At 46.5% G+C, this 23,433-nt stretch overlaps 1 long non-coding RNA gene and 1 pseudogene across 1 annotated transcript; one reads left to right on the forward strand and one right to left on the reverse strand.

The window, feature by feature from the left end:
• On the forward strand, positions 1-23,087 carry LOC140690895 (uncharacterized). The gene is made up of 2 exons (XR_012066240.1): positions 1-1,564; positions 23,052-23,087. It is a non-coding gene; the product is annotated as an uncharacterized lncRNA (long non-coding RNA).
• Positions 1-23,433, reverse strand: part of LOC140690892 (RNA-binding protein 3-like) — a 200,193-nt pseudogene that overhangs the window by 167,435 nt on the left and 9,325 nt on the right.

Here is a 23,433-nt window from a genome sequence, read left to right on the forward strand (position 1 = left end):
GACAGTCAAGGTCTGTCATTTTAAGCACTGAAGAGTAAAGTCTTTACTGTTAAACTTTATTTCTCTTTGATGTGCGATGCATTATGTGAGGAAGACCATGGTTTTTCTTCTTCATTACCTTTCTAGTGTAGAATATAGACCATTCACCTCAAGGCAACTATATGATGAAAGACAGTTAATCACTTATCAAAGACTCACTTCAGATTGTAATTCCTCTATGTTTCAACAAAAAGTACATCATATACTTAAATTTCCTCACTTACTACTTAGTATGAAATCTTCAACAAGGAAATAACTGTACAAAGTAGTTGTGTCATTAGCTTCTTTTAAAAAGCAATTTTATTTTGGAAGCTACTGGTAATTTTAAACAGCAAACGGCCTCATCTGCTTACCTACTTTTATCTCATTTTCCTAAACTTTATTCTTCCATATTTTTATTTTACCAAAGCAAGACCCCTAAGAAGCCATCAGATTTTGTACTACAGTTCTTATCTGTAAAAAAATGTAAAGATATTCCATGCTCTTGGATTGGAAGAATCAATATTGTTAAAATGGTCACACTGCCCAAGGCAATCTACAGATTTAATGCAATCCCTAACCAATTACCCAGGACATATTTCACAGAACTAGAACAAATCATAATAAAATTTATATGGAACCATCAAAGACCTAGAATTGCCAAAGCATTACTGAAGAGAAAGAAAAAGGCTGGAGGAATAACTCTCCCACACTTCACACAATACTACACAGCTACAGTCATCAAGACAGCATGGTATTGGTACCAAAACAGACATATAGACCAATGGAACAGAATAGACAGCCCAGAAATGAGCCCACAAACTTCTGATCAACTAATCTTCGACGAAGGAGGCAAGAGTATACAATGGAATAAACAAACTCTCTTCAGCAAATGGTGTTGGGAAAACTGGACAGCAGCATGTAAAACAATGAAGCTAGCTAGAACACTCCCTTACACTATACACAACAATCAACTCAAAATGGATTAAGGACTTAGACATAACACAAGATACAATAAACCTCCTAGAGGAAAACATGGGCAAAACATTATCTGGCATACATTTCAAAAATTTTCTCCTAGAAGAAATAAAAGCAAGAATAAACAAATGGGACCTAATGAAACTTACAAGCTTCTGCACAGCAAAGGAAACCAGAAGTAAAACAAGAAAACCTACGGAATGGGAGAAAATTTTTGCAAGTGAAACCGACAAAGGCTTGATCTCCAGAATATATAAGCAGCTCATACAACTCAGTAAGAAAACAATAAACAACCCAATCGAAAAATGGGCAGAAGAACTAAACAAGCAATTCTCCAAGGAAGACATACAAATGATCAAAAAGCACATGAAAAAAATGTTCAGTATCACTAATTATTAGAGAAATGCAGCTCAAAACTACAATGAGGTATCACCTCACACCAGTCAGAATGGCCGTCATTCAAAGGTCCACGAATGACAAATGCTGGAGAACCTGCAGAGAAAAGGGAACCCTCCCTCCTACACTGCTAGTGGGAATGCATTTTGGTGCAGCCACTATGGAAAACAATGTGGAGATTCCTCAAAAGACTAGGAATAGACTTACCATATGACCCAGGAATCCCACTCCTGGGCTTGTATCCAGAAGGAAATCCTGAAGTAGGGATGACACCTGCACCCCAATGTTCATAGCAGCACTATTTACAGTAGCCAAAACATGGAAACAACCTAAATGTCCATCAACAGGTGACTGGATAAAGAAGATGTGGTATATTTATACGATGGAATACTCCTCAGCCATAAAAACCGACAACATAATGCCATTTGCAGCAACATGGATGCTCCTGGAGAATGTCATTCTAAGTGAAATAAGCCAGAAAGAGAAAGAAAAATACCATATGAGATCGCTCATATGTGGAATCTACAAAACAAAAACAAAAACAAACAAGCAAACAAAAACAAAGCATAAATACAGGACAGAAATAGACTCACAGACAGAGAATACAGACTTGTGGTTACCAGGGGGGTGGAGGGTGGGAAGGGACAGACTGGGATTTCAAAATTGTAGAATAGATAAACAAGATTACACTGTATAGCACAGGGAAATATACACAAAATGTTATGATAACTCACAGAAAAAAAAACGTGACACTGAGTGTGTATATGTCCATGAATGGCTGAAAAATTGTGCTGAACAGTGGAATTTGACACAACATTGTAAAATGATTATAAATCAATAAAAAATGTTAAAAAAAGAAATAAGTTATATCCAAAAAAGCATGAATAATTTCACTGTTACATGTGAAGAGTGACTACTGTATTATTCAAAGAACCAATTACATATCACTGACTTCCTTCTAGCTACAATTTACCTTTCAGAAAGTGATGACTTACTGTCTTCTAGAAATAGAAAAGGAGAAATGCCAAAAGACAGTGCTAGAATAAGTCATCTTTATAGACTTCCTTTCTAATTAACAAATAAATCAGAATTGAAAGTGATTTTTTCATGATGACATAACATTAGGAAGTCTGGCAGTGTTGGAATAAATTCATCTTAAATGCAATTAGAAAGAAAATGTAAATGGAAGGAAATTGTTGAGGTTAACACTCACGGTTGAAGTTAGGTAGTGATGTAGAAAAGCAATTTAGCATCAAGAGAGACGAACTCCAGTAGGGATCTGTGGCCCTGGTTCTACTTAACAGACATGTGTACCTTTGTAAAATTATTTAATCCCTGTGAGCCCCTAGCTTCCCCATCTGTAAACCTCTATCAGAGTTGTTTTGGGATAAATACTTACTTTTTTTAAAGGCAAAAATAAAAGCCTTGAAAATTATAACACCTAAAGAAATTAAAATGACTAATTTATTTATGTCATGATAATGTTCTCTTTTTGTGTAATTTTTATAAGTAAAATGGAAATTTTAATACTGTAGCTAACAGGTACAATTTCCTCAGAACAATTTACTAGCTCATATCATTATGTTGCCTTATCTGCGGTCTTTCCGGAATTTTCCTTTACAAAATTTAATTCCATTACAGCTCTCTAAAATTGCTACTCTGTTATCATAATCTTCATTAGCTCATAATTGCCCTTCCTTCTCCATATTCCTTTTTGCTGGAGACTAATGCAGAATTACAGTTTATTAATTGTGCCATTATAAAACATTCTTGTAAGTCTGATGGCTTCATGCATTTATCTTTGAACCTCCCCTTTCCTGATTTTCTTCTGTGATCTAGTTACATTAATTTCTTATTGCCTTCATTTTTATGTTACAATTTTTTATATAGCTGAAACAAATTTATTTTTAAAAGACCTGGGTATATCTGTACCTAAATGGATCATAAAAACCTTATATGCTATGGTTTTTTAGATCAGGGATAATCATCTTAAATAGCATTCATAACATTCCAAAGGGGATTTAAGGACTGAGTCAAAAGGAAGATTTCAGGATGTGACCTGCACCCAAAATTCAGATTGAAACTGAAATAGTGTGTTGACAAAACAGCAGAGAGAAAAATCAAGAGAGGGGGAAAAAATCCAACAATCAAAAAATTGCCTATTCTGAGTCGTGAAGACTTTACAGCTGGAATATTAGCCAAGATCACTTCCTTTCAGCCACACTGTTGCTGCTGCTACTTTTGTGTGGTCTTTGGGATTGGCACTGCTTTCATACATAAACCGAAAAGGAATAGAAGGCCCTGCCCAGAGAATGAATGAATTAAAGAACTATCAAACAAATAATAGTTAGTCTTTACAAAACACTTTAAGTTATTTTACGGATATTAACTGCTTTATTTTGCAAAAAAATAAAAGTTTTATGAAGACTTTTGGTTGATCATTTGTTTCAGGGCCGTTTGCCCCATACATAGCCATGGTGGTATCTTGACTTTCCAGGATTCCCAGTAGATGGAAGACTCGGGCATGCATGGACACCTCTTCTCCCTGACACTTCTGTGAATTTCTTGGTAAATGTCCACTCCCAAACTTTCTGCCTTTCCTACCGACCCCTTGCCAATGGCCCTACCAAGTATCTCTAGGTTTGGGGGCAACTTGGAAGGTTTTAATATAAATATTTGCTTGCTTTCCACACCCACTTATTTTTTTCCTTGCTTTATTTTACAAGTAACATTTTTTTTTCTGAAAATCTAATAAAAGTCAAATGTGTCTGCCAATGTAAATCCTGTGAAATGACTTGGTTTAAATGAATTATGGCAGCTAGTTCTTTATAAGCCTGAACTAAATATTCTCATTGGGTAGCCGTCTTATGATTATCTTTCTCTAGGAAGGTACTTCCCAAAGATCCTTGTAAAGGACTATTATCATAGATGCCTTTGCTTCTATATTTTACCATCAAAACTAGGCTTTTATTAGGGTCTTTTTGGACCAGCTTTAGTGAAGAAAATCACAGTTCATTCCACTTATTCTTTGAATCAACTTCCAAAGTATATGGTAATAGGGAGGAGAAAGTGTTTTGTTGTTATTATTATAAATAATCACCAACATTTACATAACATTGTATAGTTTTGGATGTGCTGGAACATGAATTACCTCACTAAATGACACACATGAAGAAATTCAGTTAATAATGTCAGCTCCTGAATGAGATGGTTTACTTTTCCCTTCTCATCACCAGACTTGAGCATGTCTACTGGATTTATACTCCTTATCTGTGAGGATTCTAAAGGTAGCTGCAGGGGAGTATGAAGTGAAGAGGAATGACGTGCTGTCATGCTGTGTGATTAGAAAGCAGAATGTGGTTTTGGCAACATGAGAAATTACAGGACAGGATAGATACACTGAAGCAACTAAACTTTCTAAAACAAGTAAAAAAGCATTAGAGCATTAGAATAAATAAAATAAGGTGTTAATACCCTTCACAAATTTGCTTGGTGTGAAATGTATCTTGAAAATACTTACATAGATACAAAGATTTGATTGGTGCTGCTTATGGAAGGACACGTAATTAGAGAAATCACTCATCCAATGTCAGCTAAAATTAATTTGACACTTTCTATAATATAAAACCTATAGTTACGTATCTTTTCCCAGTTCCCTAATTACTTTTTGCCCTACTCAGCACACTTTGCATCCTAAATAGAGGGCACACATTCTCCCCTAGAAATGGGGCATTTTGTATGAAAATAAAGAAAAATTAAATAATTTTCAAAAGATGATCTTCTTCAATGAGAAAAGAAAACAGCTGGAGTATCACTGTATGCTTCCTAGTCTCCTAATCTTAACTCTCTCATTGAAGTGAGAAAGCCGAGGGAAGAGAAAAGATGTGTCCTATTTACATGGGCAGATCTTTCCTACTGATGGAAAATGAGAGAAAGCAGAAAGTCAGAGCAGGTCTCCCGGGAAAGCCTCGAACTCAGGAGACATGTAGCACCCCGGAAGCTCCTGAGAAGTAAACATAAAAGAGAGGAGTTGATACGGGCGACAAAATACTCACGTGTGTGAGAAGGAATTGCCTTTGAGATTTGTAAAAGTCACGTTCCTAAGAGTTTCGAGACTTCTTTTTTCTAATGAATGAGCTTGACTTTTGAACAGCCATTGGCATATATATACACATACATGCATAAACACACAGACTCGTATATGTTTATTATTGCATCCTCTGTTTCCATCTTGTATTAGAAATCCCAGCAGAGAAGCAGCCTGTCCCTTACAACAACGTGCCCTGTCTCAGGTAACAGCGGCTCAGTCCTTAGCATGGCGTTGTCCAGCCCTGGGGCTGATGCTCCGGTTTCCGCGGACCTTTGGGGGTCACACAGCACTGCCAGTTGTGCCAGGGTGGCCCGTGCCCTATGTGAGGCTAGTGACGATCCTGTATTTGATTGTATGTGCTCACATTATGGCTTTATTGCCAATTGGACTCTGAATCTTCATAGTATTATTTGATGAGGGGCAGAAGACTGCAGATAATGAGAACAGATGTTTATGCCTGGAGTTTGCGCTCACTCCCGATGTGACTGACCTTCCATAAGTTAGTTACCTTCCCCTTGATTCGGCAAGAACTGCAATCTGGTGGCTTGTGGCAAAGCCAGCAGCAGGTGGTTTCCACATGAGATGTAGGATCCATATAACTTACTTTGTTTTCCTGTGAATCTCATGTGAATTAACTTTTACGTCATAAACCAGAGAGAAGAGAAATTGCTAAAACTGTTACAAAGCACTTGCGTTAAAAAGTACATATTGCTGTGGAAATGCTAACTAATGATAATAACTATGGGAATAAAGAGTATTTGAAGGACTAAAATAGCTCACTGCAGGCAAAACTGAGCGTGTTCTTTTAATTGTGCCAATATTATACAGAAAAAAATAAGCAAAGATTTTAAGATGACATGCTTTATTCAACAGCCTCACAGACATAATTCTCTTGGGTCTTCTCATTTCAGACTGAAATGTAAATAGCACATGTGGCCAGCAGCCACAACACCAGACAGCACAGGTCTAGCATTTCCCGCCCCTCGGCTTCTCATGAGCTCTGTTTCGGTTGCAATATTTGTTTCTGCTGCAAAACCAGAGAAACTCTGACACCATCTGACCTACAGTTCACTGTACCAGATACCATCTTCCTCGGCGATGCAGCCGAGGCACAGGTCTGCGGGCTCCCCCGCAGCTCACCTGTCCAGCAGGAGGATGGGACACAGCACGTGGCCCATGGAAGATGTGATCCACGGTCTAGGTGGCCTCACGCCCAAAAGCGCCAGGAAGCAAATGAGCCATCTGCTTTTACAGCACACCTGCGCCGCAAGCAAGGAAAGCAGGTGCGTCAGCGAGAGGTCGAAATGGAGACCTGGCTAGCAGCCTTCAACATAAACGTAGCCCAGGTCTGATGGAAGCTCAGCACAGAACTCGCCCAGAGGAAGTAAAACTGAAAGAACGAAGTGATCCGATGAATTCTTCTGTCTTCTGATTTCCATCCAGCGGCATGCATTTATTGGACAAATTACTAGATTTGTCCAGTAAATACAACTTAATAGATTAACAGAAATTTCCTACCTAGAGTAAAAATTTTGTCATAATATGCCTCTTACGTGTGACTGTTTTATACGTCTTTTCCACTTTTATCCCTAGTTATTTATATAAATATGTTTTATATATTATCTATGGTAAACATATGTGGTTTAGTCATTTTAGTATCCACATCACGAGGACTATGACTAGGCCGGGCAGCTCCTCCCTTTTGAGATTACTTATATATGCCTACAACTGTGGTATCAAATGAACATAAATATGCATACAGATATGTGTGTTCATGACAGCATTAAGGACAATTCTTAATTTTCTTTAGTACAGTGGTATCTACTAAAAATACAATGTTTCATGTTTACCTCACTAGATAACTCATATAAATTAAATCAAATATAAATCAAGTCAAATTTAACAGCTTGATGTCTCTTAAACATTGAAAGCAAACCGGTTATGCGGTGACGCTCCCTAAGCCGAGCGGGTGGTGATGCGGGTGGAGCACAAAGCAGGCAGTCTGTGCTTCAGCAGAACAGTTTCATCTCTAACGATTAAACAAGGACCGTGTCCATTACTTCACGTGCATTGCAAGTCACCTGGAAACTCCGCGGCTTAAAACAACAAGCATTTATTCTTCCTGTGGGCCAGTGATGGCTTTGGGTCGGGTGTCTGGGGAGGCCACAGGCCTCTGTGTCCAGGCTCGCTCACTCAACTTCTGCCAGATCCCCGTGGTCCCCCTCATGTGGGCCAGTCCTCAGGGCGGCCTCTCGACAAGGCAGGTGGCTCCCTCCAAGGTGAGTGATTCAAAAGAGAGAGTGCACAGCATGGAGGCCACAGACTTGTAATAACCCACCCGAGAGGTGACTTCCCACCTCTCCTGCCACGTTCTGTTAGACAGAAGTGAGCCCCTGCGCCCAGCGTCCCAAGGAGGGGCCCACACGCGGCGTGAACGTTCAGAGGCCGCCCAGCCCGCACCACGGTCTAAGGCTGATTTAGCAACACACTGCAAAGGTCACCATTTCTTCTGCCCATTCTCCCTTTACCGAAAAGCAGTTTTTTCCCCAGAGCACATTCAGACTATTTCCAAAAACTTTAAAATGATCTTTCATTCTTTCACAATCAGGGAGGAGGTGCATAGAACATGTTAACCAGTACCTTTAAACAATAATGGGGGAGGGGGGAGTAGGGAGAGAATAAAATGGAAGACGTTCCTTCTGGAAAGCTCGTCCCAGGAAAAACACGGCTTGCTACTGCAATCAGCAGAGAAAGTGACACCCACATAGCAAAGGTGTTTCTTGCCTTTCTAAAGCGTTTGACTTCATGGATCAGCAGAACAGATGGACCCTCTGTATCTCATCAAAACCGGACCCTGACATTCTCATTAAATGGAGAGAAAGATCTAACAAAACGCTTTTTTTTAAGATGGAAGGGGAAAATCCTCCATATGCAGATGTTTTCTCTCTGGATAACACAAAGCTTTTGGGCAGGTGCAGAAAGACTAAAAATGTCTTAAAAGAAACAATAGAGTGGATGTGAGGACGTGAATTTTTTTGCTTTTTCTCACCACAAGCAGGTTGTGTAATAAAAATCTGAAGATTCTGGCACAGCAACACCATTATTTACAGATAAACAACCATTATTCATTGCGAACTTATTACATACTCTAATTTAACACAAAATTTCTTCTAATTTTGGCAAGAGTCCTATGAGGCCACTGCGATCACCATCCTTGTGACAGATCAGGAAACCAGAGGCTAAGAGAGGCAAAGCAGCCAGCTCATTCTCGCAGTAAAGCAGTAAGTGAGGGTGAGTCAGGGATGTGTGGTCCGGCAGCCCACCTGCTTTTCCCAGGGGCAAGCCACTTCCCCGACCAGACGCACAGCTCTGGACAGTTATCCTTTGACGGGGCAAGGCCTTGGTGGGGGGTTAGTTTAGCAGAACAATGTAGCTTGGTAACTGAAACAAAAGGAAAGATGAACTAGTACCCATTGAGTCTTCTTTTTTTTCCAATTTGTTTTTAGGGGGCAGAGGTAATTTGGTTTATTTATTTATTTAAATGGAGGGACTGGGGATTGAACCCCGGACCTCGCACATGTTAGGCACGCGCTCTACCTCTCGGCGATATCCCGACCCCTCACTGAGTCTTGACAGCAGATGCAACGATCAAAGGCAGAAAGTTTCAAATCAAAAGCACCACACAGGGGTCAGTTTCCACCGGGAAACGTCTCTGGAAAGAAATGAATTACAATGCAAGGCCCCACGAGGTGGGAGGCACGCACATGCCCATCTTCGTGGCAGCTCTTCCTCCCCCTCCCTCTCTGCTCCCTGATACTGGCCCACCTCTGCGTCACCCTGTGGTTACAGGACGAGGCCAGAGGCATAAAAGACGTGGAACTGACCACAGGGCACAGACCCCGAGATGCCGCTTGTCTGGGCCCGTGCGGCCATGCCTCCACCCCGGCCCTTCCTGAGATCTCTGTGGACAGCCCACATTTTTTTCTTCTCTTTAAACTTTGAACAGAAAAACAGCATAATGAGCAAAATGGGATTTTACAAAGACACACTATTTCACAATGGCTGGAACTATAGAGATGAACTAACCAGCACTGCTCCTTACTGGGAGAACCACGGGACATTCTGTGAAGTGACAGTGTAAGACTTTATCATGCAGGGAACTACTCAGCAGCTGTTTCCTATTAAGAAAACGGGATGAGCCGTTCTTCAGAGCACAAGCAAGCAAGACGAAGCGACTCTAACTTACTGGAAACAAATTAACTTTGTAAAATCCATCCAACACCGAGTCAGGTTTCAGTAACTCTAAGTCCCGCTGCAAGAAAAACAGCAACCCCCTAAAAAGCAAATAACCTTCCCCCCACAGCCCAGAACAAAGTAAAACAAACGCATGCCGTAAAACTTAAATCCCCTCCTAAACCAGCAAGTAAAGCTGCCCACAACGTATTATAATAAGACCCGTGTATCTGCCCACATCTACTGCTTCTTTATGCCCAGCTGGCTAACTTACGACAGTCACCTGACGTGCACCTTTTAAATGCTCACTGCACAGTATCAATACAGTATTAATCTAAATAACAAGTCTTCCCAAATGAAATGCTGGGGAAAACCCCCAAACACTGGCCACCTGTAGACTTCCTGGTTATTCTTTCTGCTCCTAGTGGTTCAGCTTGTTCACAAACGAACAGAAACTTCAGCTGCAGTTTTAACAAATGCTTTTTATATGTTAGAGGTTCATACTTCAAACTACATTAAGGCACAGCCGGATGTAAGATATGTACGAAATTAACTTGTCTAAAGGCTGACACGCCTTTCCTTCTACCCACGTCTCACACCTAACTTCTTACACACACAGCTGAGAGTAAGATGGCCAGGATGAGACAGGCTGGCCACTCCCCGACTCCTCCCAGCGTCCTGATCGCACAGCCACACACGGGAGCTCCGCAGAGGCAGCCCCCCGCCCCTGCTCCGGGAGAACATCTGAAGGGCCCTGTTCGCCAAAACGGGCATTGACTACTGCCACCCTAGCAAGAGCAACGGGAGTTCTGTCACCACTGCTCTGCGATGCATGGCTTATGCGACAATGGACTCCTCTCAAAAACTGAAGTTTGAGACACAAATATTAAAAATTAAGCCACAGTATTTTGAACGAAAAAGCTCTTTAAACACTGGAAACACAAGATACATTGATCACAAGTCAACGTACACTGTGGACTCCTCCGGGGCAGGTATCTGGCTAGTTCACAGACTCGCTTTAAAACGCAACAACAATGAGCTGAAAGCCCAGTGAGGCAGGGAAGAATGGGAAGAGCGAATCGAGGGCGGCAGTGGCACAATCCTACGATATCACCATCCAAAAACACAGGCCAGGGAGCGCACACGGCGGATGTCAAATACGGTCGCAGCACGGTGGGACTCCGAACGCATCTCACCCCAGCCGCCACACGGGGCAGAGGTGGCGAGCGGACAAAACCCTGTCAGTACCTCCACAGACGCCTTTCCCATTTGAAGAAATGGGGGTAAAGGCGGCCCTATGAAAAACTTCTAAAACCCAAGCACTTTGTGATAGACGGGGCCCTCTTCTCAGGCTGCCCCACAGAAGGGGGAGACGGCCACTCTGGTCTTTACCTGATTAGAGGGAAGCTGGAGAAAGAAGGCAGAAATTACCATAACCACCTAACCACTATCACCTTCAACACTTAGCAAGGATTTGGTGACAAGGAAGGCAAAAATAAAAATAAAGACAAGACCAGAGAGACCAGGGTAACTGAGCAGGGACGGTGCCCACGTGCGAGGTCTGTGAAATACTCATTGCCGGTTACCCTGCTCCGCAGAAGTACAGCGTTTCTATGAGACCGTTTGCAAGCTGAAACGGCCTCACAAAGCCAGGAAGCCACTGCCTTGGGACACATCTTGCTGGGGGAGGCACAGAATCAATCAAGCCAAAGCGCCAATGCTCACAGACACGATGCAAAGGGGCGGCAGCTGGACGCTGAGGTTCTGAGCCCAGTTCCCAGAGGAGCTTGGTGGCACCACTCTCACCACGCAGGGCGCAAGCCGCCTCTGTCACGGCCTCTGCGAGACAAACCCTAAGTGCCATTTTCATTTCTCGTCGTTTTCATCGCAAGTGGAAATCCTCTTTGCATTTCTTTCAGTTCGCAGAAACAGGTACTAATGGGGGCCTTTTAGTCTCGTGCTGATCTCGTGTCTTCTGGAAGTTATCTTAAAGTCAAGTGGTATAAATCGGACTTTCAAAAAGTGCGGGGAGACCTGTACTTGAACATGACACCTACCGAGAGGAGCACACTCTGGTGGTAAGTGACTTGCAGGTAATAACGCATCCTTCCACCCTCCCTGTGAAGCAGGATGTCATTACTCTCCAGACAGAGAAGAGAACAGAAGCCCCACGTCAGGGCTGGTGATAAGGCCGCGGTCGGAACGCAAGCCTGGGCAGCTGCTCCACCGACCACCCTCTCATTCCCGGTTGTCTCAGATGCCCTGGACCTGGTTAGGTTTAAATTAATCATTTTGATATTTTTCTCTCTCTCTCATCTATTTTATTACTCGTTCTTTTTTTGGGATTGCACATTTTTAGCATTTCATCTACCTTCACTACTGGTTTATTAACATTTAAGTTTTTTAAGTGGTTAGTAGCCTTTCTTAAATAGGGTTTTGTGAGAGAAGAAAGCTAAAAGAAAGTGAAATTAATGAGTATTTTAAAATGTCTCGACAGTACTTTGCACTTAGACGCATACGACAGAAATTAACTTACTACTCAGAGTAAATGCCTTTAAGCATTAAGGCCTTAGTTTTTACCAAATTCAGAAAAGTTCTGGTCTTTTTTTAATGCAAACAAGAACAAAACTTTATTATAAGCTATGAAAAAACACAAGGCTTTTGGGAGGAAAATGGGGAGAGACGGAGTCAGCTGTAGGCAGCAGGGGTGTGCCCCTTGCTCTAGGGCCGGAGAGGACAGGACAAGGGCCTTTGTCTACTGTCCTGAGGACTCTGACCACTTGGAATCAGGTAACAATCTCAAATCAACCACAGGATCGCAGGCAGAGAGCTCCAGGATTCCAGAAGTTAGGGCCAGGCTTGGGTTTCACACCCAAATGGGGCCTGCCTGCACGAAGTCCAGCCTGGGAGGCCAATTCAGGCCATCATCCGCTTCTTGGATTCCAAGGGAAGGGATCCCAACCTGGAGGAAGATGACTTGTTGGATGGCCAAGCAGTCTTGTGTGCAGCCACGCCCTGGACAGGTGATGAGCGGGCCCTAACAGTGTGGCTTCTCATTGCTGTGCCCGCTGCAGAAGCAGGGCTGCTGCCACAGGCCAGGACAGACATGCCAGCCTTGCTGGGAGAGGTGCCGGGCCCTCGGCTGGAAGCAGAGGGGCTCTGCCTGGGGGCGCCCCCGGGGGTGGGACTTAAGATGGGGGCAGCAGTGCCTCCAAACCCAGGCTGCTGCTTGGTGCTGGGTCCCGTGGCCAGCATGGGGGTGCTCTGGTGAACAGGGCCCCAGGTGTTCAGGCCCCTGCGTCCCCCATGGCAGCGTGTGGTGCTCGGGCTCCGCTTCGCCTCTCTTGTGATGCTAAGAGCTGCAAAGAGGCGGCACAGCTCAAAGTCACCCACTTGGCTCCTGCCGCCCTTACATGCAGCTGAGACCCCGAACCTGCAGGGGACTGGCCTCGAGCTGGCAGATCTCGGGCAGTGCCGCCAAGTGTTGGGCCCAGCCCTGGTCACAACGCTGGGCATGTAGGCGGCAGCTGCAGAACCACGGGGGAACACGGCTGAGGTGGCAGGAGAGATCGGCTGGGTGCTGGCATGAGTGCCCATGGTGGGATTTCTGGATGACAAACCGTCAGAAGACGCTTTTGGGGGGGCCCGGAAGGCTAGCGGACCTGGAGTGGAGAGTGGGTCCGAGGTTGGGGCTGGGACTGCCTGCTTTCCACACTGGGAAGAGCTGTCACAGGTAGTGGCTCCACACTGCTGCCCATGAGGGACCACAAAGACGGGCTGCGCAGAGGTCCCAGGGTTAGCAGGAAGTGTCACAGTCAGGCTGGGCCCACAGCCGCTCAGCACAGACAGGCTGGCGGTGAGGATGACGAAGGCCACGCCGTCATGGGGGGCCATCTGCGGGGCCTGCAGCAGGGGCAGGATGCGCCCACTGGTGGTCTGGGGAGCCCCCGAGAGCAGAGGCTGAGATGGTACAGTGCTATTCATGGGGGTGACCCCAGTCCCCTGAGCAGGGGTGACGAAGGCCACGCCACCAAAGGGGACCGTCTGCGGGGCCTGCAGAGGGGGCAGAATGTTCCCACTGGTGGTCTGGGGAGCCCCCGAGAGCAGAGGATGAGAGGGTGGAGTCGTGTCCATGGGGGTGACCCCGGTCCCCTGAGCAGGGGTGACAAACGCCAGGGCACCAAAGGGGGCCATCTGTGGGGCCTGCAGAGGGGGCAACATGCTCCCACTGATGGTCTGGGGAGCCCCTGAGAGCAGAGGCTGAGAGGGTACAGTGCTATTCATGGGGGTGACCCCAGTCCCCTGAGCAGGGTTGACAAACGCCAGGGCGCCCAAGGGGGCCGTCTGTGGGGCCTGCAGAGGGGGCAGGATGTTCCCACTGGTGGTCTGGGGAGCCCCCAAGAGCAGAGGCTGAGAGGGTGGAGTCGTGTCCATGGGGGTGACCCCAGAGTCCGAAGCAGGGGTGAAGACGGCCAGGCCACCACTGTGGGCCATCTGCGGGGCCTGCAGAGGGGGCAAGATGCTCCCACTGGTGGTCTGGGGAGCCCCCGAGAGCAGAGGCTGAGAGGGTGGAGTCGTGTCCATGGGGGTGACCCCAGAGTCCGAAGCAGGAGTGAAGACAGCCAGGCCACCACAGTGGGCCATCTGCGGGGCCTTCAGAGGGGGCAAGATGCTCCCACTGGTGGTCTGGGGAGCCCCCGAGAGCAGAGGCTGAGAGGGTGGAGTCGTGTCCATGGGGGTGACCCCAGAGTCCGAAGCAGGGGTGAAGACGGCCAGGCCACCACAGTGGGCCATCTGCGGGGCCTTCAGAGGGGACAAGATGCTCCCATTGGTGGTCTGGGGAGCCCCCGAGAGCAGAGGCTGAGTGGATGGAGAGGTCTCCATGGGGGTGACCCCGGTCCCCTGAGTGGGGGTGACGAAGGCCAGGGCACCACTGGGGGCCGTCTGCGGGGCCTTCAGAGGGGGCAAGATGCTCCCACTGGTGGTCTGGGGAGCCCCCGAGAGCAGAGGCTGAGAGGGTGGAGTGGTCTCCACGGGGGTGACCGCAGCGTCCGGGGAGGGCGCGGGAGCCAAGCCCGCCTCGGCCTCACCCCGTAACATGCTATTGATTTGCCAGAACGCTGCTTTCTTCTCCATGTTGACGTCTTCCGCCGTGACCTGGAAACCCAGTTCAGGGGGTGGGGGCAGCCTCAGGGGCTCCCCTCGCCTGCGTGGCAGCAGAGGAAACCTGCGTCTTCGGGGTTTCCTGGGACCATCGGATGTGTTCCCCTCGGTTCCCCTCGGCCCTCTGGCTGTGCCTGCATCCCTGTCGGGCCAGGTCGTCCACGGTGAGACCACCGGAGCTGCAGCGGGAGGCTGGGGGCTCTCCTTCCTCCCTTTCTTCAAGGATTTCGGGGGCAGCCCGCTGCGTGCGGGACCCCTCTTCCTCCGCACTGGCGGGGAACCCCAGGAGGAGCTGTACAAACTGCTGATGTTATTTCTCTGGGGGCAGGAGCTCACGCAAGAGGTCTGGGGTTTCTCCACGCAGCTGTCTTCTGAGTCCTTGGCATGCAGGTTCCTCCGTAGAGACCCAGGCCTCGGAACAAAAGAAACGGGGCCTCTCTGGACCCACAGTTGTCTTGGCTTGGGTTGTTCACCCCCAGTGCCCTCCAGTCTCCTCTGATCTTCCTCCTCTGGGACTGCTGGGTCTTCCCCCTGCTTGGCCAGCCCTTTCCCGCTCTCACCAGGGGCCCTCGACACCACCTCCGCGCACGAGTCCAGGGCACACCCGGGCGTTGTGGGCAGCGCAGGAGTGAGGGGCTGTTCTTGCACCACACAGATGGTAGCTGTGCCCACAGGAGACGCTGAGCTGCAGGACATCGTAGAGGTCTGAGCGTGCAGCACCGCCCTCCTCCGACGGACTTGACTGCAGGTGGAGCTGAGGACGCCCAGGAAGGAGCGCAGGGTCCGCGGGAGCAGGGAGCATCTCCTGTGAAGCGCTGTTACAAGGCGTCGATATAAAGTCACGGGACACCTGTAGGCTGGCCTGCGAGCGGCCAGCAGCTGGTGGAGAGCCAGGTGACCCGGGCCGGCCGGGGGCAGTCGGCGATGGTGGGGAGCAGGCTGGAGGTGGCCGGGCCCTCTTGGCAGGGGCCGGGCCCCCAGGGCTCGGGGCGGGGCTGAGGGGCAGGGTGTGCTCAGGCAGTCGCCCATAGAGCACTTAAGGAAGGTCAAGGTCAGTTCTCGGGTAGAGAGCAGGGCTCTGAGCGCTGTCCTTTAGCTACCAACACGGCTGAAGGCCAAGCGCACACTGTTTGGCCTGTTGCTAGGACGTGGCTCTAGAAACTTGCGAGCAAATAATGCGCACTGTGGCCCTGTGGGACCCTCCCTATGCAGCAGACACACAGGGACCCAGGGCTGCACACATGCGGATGCGCCCCCCCTCACCCTCTGGTGCTTCCGGATCTCCTGGAGCCTGCGGACTGGAGGGGGGGCCCCAGAGCTGTCACGGAACTAACTGTACAGGAACGGTCTTCTTTTTTTGTTTTTAGTATTTTTCTTTCCCCACCTTGACTGTGAGCACTGAGACCTTCACTATATTCTGTCAGACCACTTGATGCTGCCCCAAGTTTTCTCTTGTGCTTTGGTTTTGGCAATTTCTACTTTTGTGTTGTCAAATGCACCGAACTTCCCTTCTGCAGCGTCTAGTCTGCAGTTAATTCCGCCCAGCAGTTTTTTTCATTTCAGAGACCGATTTTTAGCCCTAGGAGTTCCAGGCGGTTCTCTTTTACACCTTCTAGCTCTCTCCTTACGTACATTTTCATTTTAAAAATCCTTGAGCACAAATATAAAGTCATTTTGAAGTCTTTTTCTGCAAGTTCCACCATCTCTGCTGTATCTGCTTCTATCTAGTCACGGTTTCCCCCCCATGTCACGTGTTTCTGCTTCATCCTGTGTATGAATTTCAGATTGATTGCCAGACATTATCTGACTGTGCTGTGTACTGCATTCTGCCGCTACCCTTTACAGCACATTGGGCCGTGGCCCACAGACAGTTAGGTTCTTTGCAGTGCAGGTGGACCCGCGCTAGGCCTGTCGCTAAGCTTTGTCAGGGCAGGTTTAGAGAACTCATTGTGTTAGGGTTAGTTCTGGCCCTACTCACACCACCATTCTGGATAGCTACTTAACTCACATCATGTCCTACAAAGCGTCTCCACTCTGCTACTCAAGAGGCTGCAGCTTTCCCCGTCTCTCTTGTGTGAGGTCTGGGGGTAAGTCTCCTTACAGTTACCTGGTCATTCTTCATCGGGCCTTGCAGAGTTTTACTCTGTGTGAGCGCATCTTAATCAGCGACAAACTCAAGGCCACCACTGTGCAAGTTTCTGCAACTACCGTTCTGTGCAGCCGCTCTCTCTCCTAGACTGTATCTCACCTGGTTAATCCACTGCATCCCAAGAGAGACCATCTCAAAGTGCCTGGGTCCCCCGTCTCACCCTGTTCTCTAGAAAACGCCTCTAGGCAGAGAGCTGTAATTTTAGGACTTTGCTTGTTTGGTTCTTTCCTCTCGGGATCATAGACCTGAGCTGTCTGTATCTAGTCTCTGAAGAAAGTTGTTCCATGTGTCTTTTCGATTTTGTAGTTATTTAAGGCAGAAGGGCAAACCTGGTCTCCGTTACTCCAGTATGGCTGGAAATAGAAAAGGGTACACTTCTAGGCTGGGCGTGAGACGGAAGCTTCAAACTGGGCTAAACTCATGAACAACCAGAGGTAACTAGGGAGTGATGGGATCGATCGATCAAGAAATGAACTAATAAAAGAAAAAGGAGATTGTGTGAAAGCTCAGCTGAACACAGTAACTGGAGAAAACTAACAGCATTTCATGTTTACATTCCATATAGTTCATACTCTTCAACAAACTGCTCAGTTCTGTAAACACATTCTCGCAAAATGCCATCAAAATACATCTGAAACATCTTTCAAGGCCGATCTGTATATTTAATACTTGCCAACCTTAGTGTTACATTAGTTATGTTCCTATAAAATTCAGTATAAACGGAGACAATTTGCTTCGAATCTGTTTTCCCGTAGAAACAGTTGAACGTAGCGTTATGTTCCTAACCCTGGAGAGGTTACCTGGGGACAGTGGGATCATTTATAAGAGGTACCAGAACCCTGGCCCAGCTGCCAGGGTCTCCCCACTCTCCTCACACACAGGAGGACACCACTGCCCCTGCTGAGCACAGACACGGCCTCCCGTGCTCCCTCTGGGGTGACCCAGAACATGAGAGTAAACTGAACGGCCACCTGGACCCTATTCCAGTGGCTAAGCGTCAAGAGCCACTGCCGGGGCCAGGCACTGTTTCCAACTACGTTACATACTTGACCTCACGACACCCTGTGGCCCTGGTACTTCCATTATCTTCATATTAAAAATGAGAAAACTACGTCCCACAATTAGTGGGGGAGCTGAGATTCGTACCTTGGTGGTCCAGTTCCAGAGCCCGTGCTCCTAATCAGCGCTTCGGGGCTTGGCAGACGAGCCCGGGGGCCAGCTGCCTGTCTGGGGGGTGGTTTCCGCCAGGATGGGGGGGAACAGAGCTTTTGGAAACAGTCCCATAGAGAATGAGGAATCCGCCTGAGGAGGGGTAGTAAGACTCGCCAGGCCCACTTAAAAGGTACGAAGGAGGTGAGTAGCCATGGCAACAGGCATCCTCCCTGGGGGCCGGAGCCCCTCGGCTGTGACGGAGGAGGCGCGCAGCGTCTCTGTGCTCTGATGTCGCCCACACGCTCTCCCAGGTCCCACTCCAGCACGGGCCTATGTTCCGAGTAGAAAATGCACACCACTAGCATCGCAGACAGAATTCCACTTCTGAGTCAACGTGAAAGGACCAGTTAAATGTCCATCTGATGCTGGGAATTCAGCGTCAGAAAAAATCCCGCAGCCCATCCTCGCTGCAGTGCCAGGGTTCACTACAGTGCGACGTTGTGTGTGTCATTCCTGTACTCAGTCTGCCGCGTTCAGGGCTGTTTCAAGTCTACTGAAATGGAGGTGAGCTCAATTCACTCACACACTACACAGTGAACAGACACTTTTAGGAGGAAAAAAGTGTTGGGTTAAATAATGGAGAAAAGAGTCGCTCGTCTGATTCTGCTGTTCTTGTTGTCCAGAGAGATGACTCGGTTTAAAAACTTATGAGGAGGGCAAAAGTTTTCATACCATTTTATTTCCTAAGGTCATGATCACAATTCAATCCTATAAATTGCTCACTCTCTTTAGTAAAACTTCCTAACAGGTCTGGATTAGTGAAATACTAGATCAGGAAGTACTTCTAAATGTTTTGTCTTCTCAAAATATGTACACGTAGGACAAATCTAACAATACAGAAGGACGTGTGTGTGTGCACCCTTCCTGCACACCCTGAGCCCATCCCCCAGAGGAGAACTTCCGACTGTTCTCGTTTTTCGCTCCTCTGATAGTTCTCTCTGTATCCCCAAATAATACACTTTTATCTAAAAGCTTCTAGATTCAATGACTTGACGTAGTATCTATTGATTTTCCTAGATTTAAAAATTAAAATTTAGTTCATCATCATTAATCTTCACCTGTCCCTCTCAGTATTTAGCCTTTTTACTAATTACTTATGATTTCAAGGATACAGAATATAAATTCCCTGCTCCACTAAGCTGACTCTGCATCTCAACTCCTCACAGATACTGGAGCCATCACACACCTCTCCTCTGCCCTTCCGCAGCTCACCTGGGGTCAGCCACACTTCTCCTTTAACAGCATCAAGGCTGTCAGCATTCGTATCTTGAAGTACACAGCAACCAAACCTTTCTGATCACAGACTGGTTCTAAAAGTTGAAAATCAACAACCAGCATTCACATTATGATGTATAAACATTACTTAATGCCAGGCCAAGAGGTGTGCTAACATGACACTTCATTCTTTACAAACTCAATGCCATGATCCTGTGACCACTCCAAGAAATTTAAAAAAAAAAACAAAAACTCTAGTTTTAAGATTAAATGGACCCATTTCTTTGTCACTGACTGCTTAAAAGCATGGCCTTTCCTCCCATATTTAGGCTAAAATAGGAGTTTTTCCTGGGGTTTCTAATGGTTTTCTTTCTGGTAGAGTGGGGGGTTGGGGGTAACACATCCCCAGGCTGTCAATCCTTCCTCTCCCTCGGATGTCTCACACTCCTGCTCCAGTTTGGAACGATTGCCGTCTGGACCTATTTTATTCCCATTATTCCTGGCTTTGCTCTGATGCCCAGTTAGGTTGAGTCCTCTATTTCCAGAAGGCCAAGCCTGTCTTTATTGGTTATTCTTTTGTTTGGCTGGAGCACACGTCCAACTACCTTCCTAATAACAGTACTCGTGAAGCCAACCTTTCCAGGCCTTGTACATCTGAAAACACCTTTATTCTGCTGTCACAGCTGAGTGGTAGTTTGTCAGATACAGAATTCTGGGTTTAAAAAAAAAGTGTGTTTACCCTTTGGATCTTGCTGGCAATACTTAGAATATCCAGTGTTAAAACTGAGAAGACACTGCCACTGTAAGCGGGACACTTCTTTGTAGATGGACAATTTGTTTTCTCCCTCTCTGAACATTTTTACAGTCTCTCTTCATCCCTGAAGCACTGATCCTCCACAGATGCACACCCACGGATGAGCTGCTTCTGTTACTCGTGCTGACTCTCAAGGGGCCCTTTTCGTATAAAGACACGCGTCACCTCTGCCTCCGGGAGTTGCCTTCCCTTCTGTTTTTACACTTCACTCTTGTTACTTTTCTCCCACTTCTATTAAGTCAAGTGTCGAACCTCATAGACTCCTTTCCCATGTATCTCTTCCGGCATTCTTCTGGTCTTTGCTGTACATTTTGGAAGATTACTTCACTGGTATTCTCTTAGATTTTCATTTCAGTAATCCTTTTTAAAAACTAGTAATAAATCTAATAGCCTTTTCTTGTAATACCATTGTTGCTGCATCAGCTGCTTCCCTAGGGCCCATGTTTTTTTCCCCTTCATTCTGTCAATTTTCCTTGTAAACTCAATGACCCTCTGGTTGTCTGTTCATATAAGGGTGTGCGGGGTGGGAAGGGACAGACTGGGATTTCAAAATTGTAGAACAGATAAACAAGATTATACTGTACAGCACAGGGAAATATACACAAGATCTTGTGGTAGCTCACAGCGAAAAAAAATGTGACAATGAATATATGTATGTTCATGAATAACTGAGAAATTGTGCTCTACACTGGAATTTGACACACTGTAAAATGATTATAAATAAAAAATGTTAAAAAAAAAAGGTGAAAATACAGGAAGATGGGGACTACTGTTCTCGGCTCTGTTAGTTGGTCTATTTTTTTTTTTCCCTAGAAGGGCTTCGTCTCAAATTGGAAATTCTAGACTCTGTGTCTGACCAGGCCGGGCAGGCTTCCTCGGTGTAAACAAAAGGGAATCTGACTGTTGAGGAGGAAACCCTCCCCATCCCCAGATAAGGAGGGCTTTCCTGCGGTACCAAAACCCTTATCAGAATTTAGTTTCATATCCTAAGCAGAAACAATTTTTGCCTGTTTTGCCTAATACCACGTGCCACCTCCCTCCGCTCTGAGGACGTCTGTGCGCATGTTGTGAGCGTGTGCACTGTCGCTGGGAGAGGGGCGCTGGGGGACCGATCTGTACCACAGTTTGATGACCAGCCCTTCAGTCACACCCTGCTTATGGAAACCGTGGGTCCAAGGTGTCAGCTCTGAACGGCTGCTGACGCTGAGCCTCCACGATTCCCTGAGGAAGACGGCCTGCCCCCCACGTCTTCAGACGCCATCGTGCAGCACATCTAGGCTAGGGCTTTTCAACCTGTCTCGCCTCCCACATTCCAAACACGCTGCTGAAATCTCAGTTGTTAACGAGGCCTCTCCCTTAGCTTGGCTATGTATTGGTTAACGACTACACCTTTTTTCTTTTCTCGTACAGTCTGTGTTTTCATTTTCATGAGGCCTTAAAATGGGCAGATGGCAAATGGCAGTGCTCAGTGCCTTGTGGGCCTCCGTGGCCAGAAGGTTTAATGGTCTTTAAGCCTACACTGGAAAGTGACGCTCACAGGCAAAAGCTGAGGTGACAGCGTAACAAAATGTCACGTACCGATGACTACCTTCCAAGGATGTTTCGAGCAAACAGAATTTGATCATTTGCAGCCTCTGCAGTAATAAATTTTGTTGAGCAAAGTCCTCTGTGACTGGCCTCTATGGATAAGAATTACACAACATCTAAAAGCCATTTTGTAAGGAAGAGTTTGTCATATACTTTGATTTTGTAATCAGAGCAAGAGTTCCTTACAGCATCTGTCACATGAGATTTCATAGAACAATTGCCCAGGAGGGAACGCAGGCCCCACACAAGTCAGTCCTCGTCTTTAACAAGTAAGAGGAGCCCCCAACTTGGGTGTCTGTGGCCCCGTGTCTAGGGCACAGGCACTCACATCTCGCCCACTAACTGATGAAAGAGGTAGGGCTCCCTCCCCCTCTTCAGTATCTTATTCATGGGTAACTTAAAAGGCACATGTGGTTTAATATAAACATTCTATAGGCTAGACTGAAAACTCTACATAAACTGTAAAATAAATTAATATTTTAGGGAAACTATGAGCATGTGACAGACTGTGGGAACCCTGTGTGCATGTGTCCCCTTTCAGGTCTGTTTGAGTAGAGAGCTTTAGAGGCACAAAGGTGATCAGGAGTAAAACCAGATCTCCAGCCTGGGACGCAGGTCTCTGTATTGTAACAGGAAAGGAAGTGTCAGCTTAACCCACCGATGCATCACTAAGACCCAGAGTCAGCGATGCACGCGCTACAGGTAACCCATCTTCCAAATGTGAAGCTGTGGACAACCAGCGTCCTGGCCATAACCAGCGACCCGCCACACGACTGGGTCAGCGACTCACACCCGGTCTTAACTCCAAACCTGCACGACGCAGAGCAGGGCCTGTCTCTCCCTTTGACTGTTCACCTGCTCCCTTTTTGTGGTGTCTGGTTCTTCTTTAATGCCTGTAACAGCCAGGCAGAATAACCCAGTTTTCAGGTGTACATTTTCAGTTGCTTGCTTTTTTTTTTTTTTTTAATTTCTTTGGGCCTCATCTACTTGCGCCACGCCACCCTGCACAAGTGGAAAGTGGACGTGAAGCTGCTGCGGGCACGCACGTCTTTCTCCCTTTGTTGTGGCTTCAGCTTAAGAGATCAACCCCATTCAAAAATCCACAAATGACAAATGCTGGAGAGGCTGTGGAGAAAGGGGAACCCTCCTACACTGCTGGTGGGAATGCAATTTGGTGCAGCCTCTATGGAAAACAGTGTGGAGATTCCTCAAAAGACTAGGAATAGACTTACCTTATGACCCAGGAATCCCACTCCTGGGCTTGTATCCAGAAGGAAATCTACTTCAGGATGACACCTGCACCCCAATGTTCATAGCAGCACTATTTACAATAGCCAAAACATGGAAACAACCTAAATGTCCATCAACAGGTGACTGGATAAAGAAGATGTGGTATATTTATACAATGGAATACTACTCAGCCATAAAAACCGACAACATAATGCCATTTGCAGCAACATGGATGCTCCTAGAGAATGTCATTCTAAGTGAAATAAGCCAGAAAGAGAAAGAAAAATACCATATGAGATCGTTCATATGTGGAATCTAAAAAACAAAAACAAACAAACAAACAAAAAC

Source organism: Vicugna pacos, chromosome 32 (genome assembly GCF_048564905.1).
Source record: "Vicugna pacos chromosome 32, VicPac4, whole genome shotgun sequence".
NCBI classification, from domain to species: domain Eukaryota; kingdom Metazoa; phylum Chordata; class Mammalia; order Artiodactyla; family Camelidae; genus Vicugna; species Vicugna pacos.